Genomic DNA, 7,377 nt, shown 5'->3' with positions numbered 1-7,377 from the left:
CTTTGCCTGGAGTCCAGCTGTTTCTGTGAATCTGTAGCTTTCAGCAGTCTGTAAAAATATACCTCAGATTTTGTGTCAAAGCTATTTGTACAGTCAGTCGCAAAGCTCTTTCCCGATTTGGATGTGTTTTGTGTGTTTCACGCTGAAAACCAATGCTGCCACTCAGTGGGCGTAACGGCAGTCATAACGGTCGACGGTGACGTCACGTGCATACCCTCTATACTTTGCAAGGCTGTGTGCTTTCGACTGTGCGCATACACGAGCGCGTGAAAAAACGAAGTATATTACCCAGGGCTTCAACGCGTTTCGTAACCACTCGGCTTCTGTTCTGATCCACTCCTGGTTTTCCATTTTACACTAGACGATAGAAACTCCGATAGAGCAATCATAGACCAAACAGAAACACTTTAAGAAATCACACAGCTCTGCAAACAAGCGGAGTGATACATAGAGAAATGTCCCAGTGACAACGCATTTGGACCAATCAAATTTGAGGACAGGACGTTACTAACTGTTTTATTAATAATATATATATATATATATATATATATATATATATATATATATATATGTGTGTGTGTGTGTGTGTTTTGAGCAGAACTGAGAAAAAAGAAACATTGGTTTATTGGTGTTTATGGATATGAATGTTATTTACACTACCATCCAAAAGTGGTAGGATGGAAAAATGGACAGTAAAGATTTGAATAAAGTTATTTATGAAAATAAATAAATATTATAAGGCATTATGATTACTGTTATAATGAATTAAGAAAAGGTTAACATTATAATTCTTTATATAGCCTACTTTTAGCTATAGAATTAGGTTTTAATGATCAACGTTGACAGAGCTTTCAAAGTTCAAGACTTTCATTAAATACATAGATTCAGTAAATTCCAATCTGCATCTAATCTGATTTAGAAAAACAAACAACAAAATTGATAAATTTATAAAAATTACATTGTGCATGCACATTTCAGCTCTAATTGTTAATCCATAAATTATTTAGTGTTTGAACAAGTATTTTTTTCTCATGTGAACAGAGTAAGTTGTAAATTGAGGAAAGAGTTTTGCCATTCTGGACACATGCACACTTTGGAAATAAAGGTTTTTGCAAAAAAGGATAATTTACACCTTCTTTGGTTTGTGTGTCTGGAAAGTCTGAAGAAAACCTGGTTTTGTGCTGACTTTTTGCCACTCTCTGTGTGTCAGTCTGAGACATCTCATATATTTCACTAGTTTAACAATGCCAGGAATTTAATTTAGAGGTTTGTACGGTTTCAAACAGGGCAAAAATATGTCATGCAATGACATAGCATTGTCTCAAAGAAACCAGAGAGAAGGACAAACCAAGGATGACTTTATTCATAACCTACCAATCTCAAAGTTAAAGACAAACATAATTCTCCATATCACAATGGTCATTCAGTGCATAAGCAAAGATATTGCGTGACGAGGCTTAATCATCAGAGAAAATTGGTTTGTTTTAGATATTGTGCCATCTTTGAAAAGATTTCTTCTGGAAGTACCACTTGGCCAAATTCAAAATGCTTATTTTGCCATTTAATAGTAAGAGTCTGTTGGTCTCATGTGGTTCCATTCAAGCCCCAGAGAGTGATATTTCATCCAGAGCCGAGCATACATGCACGCTATCAAAACACATCACAGCTGAACATACTGAATATCACTTCGGTTGCTGACATTAGTTAGTTTCCATAAGCTGAATGAGTGCGTTTTTCAAATTGGGTCAGTGTGACATTGCCTAAAATTTGTCTCTAGTCCCATACTTCTCTACACATTGATGCCTCTGTCATGCTAATGCTTTCATCTCTGTCTTCATGGTGATATCTGTAATGTCTTTATGCTGGTCCATTCTTGTGCACCCAAGAGGCCACCTATCCTTTGCATTTGTAATGGACATACATCTTCACTTGATTTCATATATGATGATGTTTATATCATGCATGTATTTTTTTTTGATGGTTTGTTGAGTCCATATCAGAGAACTGTAACAGCATTACATCTTTCCCACATATTGGTTTCATATTTCAATAAAATGATTTATCTTTTTTTTCATTTAACATATTTCTTCCAGAAAAAAAAAAAAACCTCACTGAGTTTCTTTAATTACAACAAGAGCATGCCGAAGTTATGCCAAACTCCTTTAATCTGTGTTTTATTACCATCTTTCTAGCTTCAGAATCTGTGGTATTCGACAAAATACTCTGCTTATTTGATAGCAGGTTACGTAAGTTCTGAAGAACCCACAGGAGGTGGAATGTTCCATTATGATGTTGGAGAGATAAGCGTCAAAGCAGAGATGGAGGAATCTGACCAAAACACAAATAAATAGACCTCTGATTTCATGCTGCTGAATATCCATCTGTCAAAAACCACACATTTTGCCATAAAACTAAACACCAAAGTGTCTCACAAGGAACTCTTTACATAAAGTTGGATTGTAAAATGGATCTTTTCAAGATATTCTCAGAGGAAAAAAACTGTCACAAAAATGGAAAACTTAAAGACTGGTCTGTTAAATGAACAGAACATTTGCACAAAAAAGAAAACTGATGGTATAGCAATTAATTTTTAGTAAGACTTTAATCTTACTATTGCAGTCTGTATATCACTTACCAGATCATAACAAATCTTTGTCACAGTAAGTTTGCATTTCCTTGCATGCACAAAACAAGCATAAACCTTTAAAGGGTTAATTAACCAATAGAGGAACAGCTGTTCAGCATTTTTCAATTATATGCAGTATGAGACACAAAGGAGTCAAGCTGATTGGTCACACTTGTGACCCATGATGCTGAACGCATCTAAATGTCATCCAGTTGTTGATTTCCTTTTTCTTCTGCACAGAAACACAACAATGCCTGAAGACAGACAAAACACTGAGGAAAGTTACTGTATTTATGAGAAACAACAGCATAATAAAAATGAACCTGAATTGGAACTTTCTGACTCTGTTTAAAACAAAAAGAGGCAAAAGAGAGCAAGACAGAGAGTGAGAGAATAGGACGTTTAGGGAAGGAGGAGCTCTGGCCCTGGGTCCCTGGGCACAGAAGGTGCTGCAATGCTGCTTTACTAACAGTCGGAATGGGAAGCACCTCTCAGCTCCGTTTCCTCTTTTCTCTCTCTCTCTCCCCCCACTAACAAAAACTCTCCAAGTCCACAACACAAATGCAACACAGACGTGTTCCTCTGTCTCTCGTTCTCAGACGTTGAAGATCCAGTGCAAAAATCCACACTACTTCCTTTACCATATAGCTTATATCATGACATTCATGTCAAATGCATTTCTGCATTCAGTGTCCAGGAGTTCTGTTCCATGAGCAAATTTAGGTTCATTCTCATTTATAGTTTGAAGAATATATTGCTCTTAAATGAGTATCTTTCTATAAATACCTAGAAAGTCTACAAACGTGTGTAAATATATATATATATATATATACTTAATTTAACTTAATATTTTCCCAATGAGGCAAGAAAAATATTTCTTTCAAAACAAATGTTGTTTGTTTATGTCTTACATGTTTTATATGATTCATTCTTTTTTATTTTTTAAAATTATATTTTGCATCGTTACAGCTTCTTTTTAAAGTTCAGTATGTTTTCTCCCTTTCTCATAGAATTTGACTTAGAATTGAAATTAGAACAAGTAGTAAAACTTGTATATTTTTGGAGAGTATCTGACAAGTTTAAAAAATATTTGCTGGCAGAGGTCACACAATCAAATGACTTCAGTTACAAGAAACATTTCGCAGCTGCCTTCCGCGTACACTGACCGTACATTTTCCCTCACCATATGAACAATATGAATAAAAAGAACATGAATTTTCATTGTAAGTCTAGTGAGAGTCTTGAACTCTGGGAACTGGATGACTTAACCTCACACAGCTCAATGTAAAACCACCCTAAACTAACATGCTATTATTTGAAAAGAGCAATAAAGAATCTAAGGGTCTGACTGTTTTCTCTTACAGTGGGGTCCAAAATTCGGAGACCACATTGAATGTCTGGATTGATTTTTATTTAAACCTGGAAATAATAAAAAAAATAAAAAAAGAGATCGTTCATCCAAAAATGATCATCATGTACTCACCCTCACTGCATTGTAAACCTATGTCTTTGTTGTCCATACAATGAAAGTCAATGGGTTCCAATATTGTTTGTCTTCTTTTTTGTTCCCCATCAAACTCTAAAGGTAAAGTGTAAATCTAAGTGTTTGGGTGGAAAACGAAAAATGTTTTGTTTTTTTGATGCATTAAACAGATAAATCAAATAATGAAATGACCTTTTTAAAGTCTGGTGGTCTATGTGTCATCAACACACACACAAACACACACACATGGTTATGTCTTTGTTCTGACTTCCCACATGTCAAGTTCAGCAGCTGCGTCCATCTGTTCCTAATTTCAGTGTCAGTCACTGTCTGCAGGGAAAGCAAGGAAAACGGCCTGATCCAGTGTTCCGTTTGGCCGTCAGGCGATCATTTTATCAATGTAACCCAGCATCCAGACTTCAGAGAGTTCAGACGGTTCTCAGAGTTCTTTCCAAAGTGTTGCATGCAGTATAAAGCTAAAATATCTGAACTGGACTGTGTAAGAACTGACAAGCAGTAAATATTGTATGTTGGTGGAGAGAATCTAAAATCGAGAGTCTTAAAAATATTTTGTGGCAGAGGTCACACAATCAAATGACTTCAGTTACGAGAAACTGCTCACAGCTGCCTTCTGTGTACACTGACCGTAGTTTAGCACACCATATGGTTATGAATAATAATAATAACTGAAGTGAAGGTCTTGAACTCTGGGAGCTTCCCATGACTTTTGATCTAACCTGTAAAACCATCCATAATTTTCTTAAGAAGTATTTTTGTCTTAATTTTCAGTAAAAATTTCCTTAAACCTAGACATATATAAAAAAAAATTAAAAAAAATCAATCAATGTATACCGAAAGGCCTATTTTTTTTTTTTTTTTCCTTAATCTGTGTGTATGTCATGTTCTGTTTGTGTTAGTTTCATTTTTATGGACATTTAATTTGCATTCCTCATTTATTTGTTTCCTGTGTTTCCGTTTTTCCCACCAGTTATATGTTTCTATTCTATCAGCACACCTGTTCATCATTTAGTTCATTATCCTTGTATTTTTAAGTTCCTCTTTGTTTTCAGTTGATTTTCTGGTATTGTTGTGTGTTACATGCTGTCACGTTACCTGTTCATTATCTGTGGATTACTTGAGCTCCATTTATCCATCTTCAACCGCTTATCCGGGGTTGGGTCTTTCCCAAGCCACATTAACTAGCTCTGACTGGGGGATCCAGAGACGTTCCCAGGCCAGTGTGGCGATATAAACTCTCCACCTAGTCCTGGGTCTTCCCTGACACCTCCTTCCAGCTGGACGTGCCTGGAACACCTCCCTTGGAACCACCTCAACTGGCTCCTTTCACGCAAAGAAGCAGCGGCTCTACTCCGAGTTCCTCACGGATGGCCATACTTCTCACCCTATCTCTAAGGGAGAGGCCAGCCACCCTCCTGAGAAAACCCATTTTGGCCGATTGTACCCGTGATCTAGTTCTGTTGGTCATGACCCAGCCTTCATGACCATAGGTGAGGGTAGGAACGAAAATTGACCAGTAGATTGAGAGCTTTGCCTTCCGGCTCAGCTCTCTTTTCATCACAACAGTGTGATAAAGTGACTGCAGTACCGCCCCCGGCCAATCTTCCGCTCCATTATCCTGTCACTCATGAACAAGACCCAGAGGTACATAAACTCCTTCACTTGGGGCAAGGACTCATTCCCTACCCGGACCAGACACTCCATCGGTTTCCTGCTGAGAACCATGGCCTCAGATTACTTGAGTTTGTTTTATAAAATAAATACCTTTGTTTTGGAACCTTTTGAATCCTTATCATCATCATCTGGACTAAAGCGTTACAGAAAACTGTTCCCCTAAAAACAGGATTTAAATGGAGATTGCGTTCATTAACATTGCCCTACTGGGGAGCTTGCCCAAGCCCTACGGGGCTATGATTTTTATTTTGCAAGGAGGAAGAGACCTGAAGGAGTACGTGGAGGAGTTCATCAGCACCAGCCACCTCGCCATCTGCGATAACATCATGCTCATGGAGGGATCAGCCATTACCCGCCACGGACATTATGCCTGAGCCAGCAACGGAGCCAGTGCTAGCTGCCAAGTCTGTCCCGGATGGAAAGCCTGAGGTGCTGACTGACCAGGTGTGTGAGCCTGCCACAACATTCGTGCCAGTGGGAATATTGGTGGTGCTGGATGAGGAGGAAGGGCTGATCGACTATGAGACGGAGGCAGTGTTTCCCACCCTGCCCACCAATGAACCTTCTCTGTCACTGGTCCCCTCCTGCACTAATGTTCAATGGTGGTCCTATCCAGCCCAAGTTCGTCGTTGCCACCAGCCCTGTCCATCACAGAGTGTTCTTCGTCACCACCATCCCTGTCCATTGCAGAACCTTCTTCCTCTCTTGCACGTTCCAACGAAGCCAGCCATTCCCTCGACTCCGCTGGCTCCCTTCAGCCCCTCAGCTCCACCATCAGCCCTGCCATGCAGCCCTGATCTGCTTTGGGGCTTTTAATCCCCATCTCTGCCCTGGCTTGAGGAGTCCCAGGCTTCACCTCGTCCCTTGAAGCCCGCAGTACTACCTCGGCCCGTCGACCAATCAGCTCCGCCCTGGCTCCTCACCACCTCAGCTCTACCTGCGACCATAATAGTCCCTATAATCGCCACGGACCTCCAGGCCTTTCGGCTGCACCTCATCCCTCCACCCCTATGGCTCCGTTGGGTTCCTCCTTCCCCCCGGCTCTGCCTCTGTCCTCACTCACACCGCGTTGCTTCAGTCCTCCGGCACCCTGGCTCCACCTCGGCTGATTGTCACCGGGACCCTGCCTTGGCCTCCCAGTCTTTCGTGCCACCGGGTCTCTCGGTCCCATGGACTCCATCTGGCCTCTACATCTCCAGGCAGCATCGCTGTCGGTTGGGCTCAAAAGACCACCTTGGCTCATGGCACCTCATGGCCGTCTCCTGGGTTGCTCTGGGATCTCGCCAGCCGTCCATTCCTCCCTGGATCCTCCCAACATCAACTCCTCCATGGTTCCTCCCAACAACTCCTCCATGGCTTCTTCCACTGTCTGCCCCACCCTGGTTCCTCCCATCTGCTCCCCTATTGGTTTCCAGCGCTTCGCCGGTCCCTCGTCCACCTCCTGAACCTCCACCGCTCTCCCTCAAATCTAACCATCATAGCATAAGGCCGTGTTCTTCCATTACATTAATAGAACGTTTGTTCAAAGTTATCTGGTCTTTAAAACATTAGCACAAAAAAAAATAATTATACATCG

The sequence above is a fragment of the Ctenopharyngodon idella genome, chromosome 13 (assembly GCF_019924925.1).
Source record: "Ctenopharyngodon idella isolate HZGC_01 chromosome 13, HZGC01, whole genome shotgun sequence".
NCBI classification, from domain to species: Eukaryota; Metazoa; Chordata; class Actinopteri; order Cypriniformes; family Xenocyprididae; genus Ctenopharyngodon; species Ctenopharyngodon idella.
This window is presented reverse-complemented; position numbering follows the sequence as displayed.